Source organism: Notamacropus eugenii, chromosome 6 (assembly GCF_028372415.1).
Source record: "Notamacropus eugenii isolate mMacEug1 chromosome 6, mMacEug1.pri_v2, whole genome shotgun sequence".
Lineage (NCBI taxonomy): Eukaryota > Metazoa > Chordata > Mammalia > Diprotodontia > Macropodidae > Notamacropus > Notamacropus eugenii.
In genome coordinates this window covers 364,732,223-364,733,091 of record NC_092877.1, presented here as the reverse complement: position 1 = coordinate 364,733,091, position 869 = coordinate 364,732,223, and positions in this window count along the sequence as shown.

Sequence of the window (869 nt, the reverse complement as noted above, 5' to 3'; positions counted from 1 at the left end):
TTTAAGTAAGTTGCTCAACCAGCTTGTACGAGAGGGCTTCTCCGCTTAGGAATAATCTCATCTCCTGCCATCTAGTCCCATCACTTAATGGGAAGTAGCTGAGGAGACACTAATCCCATTTCCTTATTGAGAGATCTACCCGTTAGGATTGTTTTACCCTCACATGTAAGTTGTTTTACTCTTGTAATAAAAGGCATCTTCAAGTTGGAATTTGGCAGCTGCTAGATGCCTTGGGGTGCCAATAAACTCCCTTTGTCTTTCTTCGGCTCATCTTACAGATGAGGAAACTGAAGTAAACAGAGTTAAGTGACTTGCCCAGGGTCACACAGCTAGTAAGAGTTTGAATCCAGATTTGAACTCAGGAAGATGAATCTTCTTGACTCCAGGAGCTGTACTCTGTGTACTATGGCACCACCTACCTGCCTAGTATTCTGTGGGTGTGCCACTATATACACATACTCACATATATGTATGTATGTGTATGTATATATACACAAATTGTATATATATACACACATATACAATGTTATCTATGTGTGTATATGTATGTATATATGCTATATGCATGTATGTACATATACACACACATATATAAATGCTTCCTTTCTTCAGGAAAGAAATCAGAAGGCCCAGTGAGCACCAGAAAATATCACCAAAAATGAAATTGATTATATTTTAAGATAGAAAATGACTCATCAATGTAAGACTCATTTCTGAATCAGCTGTTTGTATAAAGTCAATTGCTGACTTATTTGAGCAAAGGTCAAAGCTAATAAAAAGAAATAAAATGGGAAAAACATGGTATACAATTAAAACAGTTCCAAACTGACTATTTAAATAAGTTCTTAGTGCTTTAGGAGTTACATATA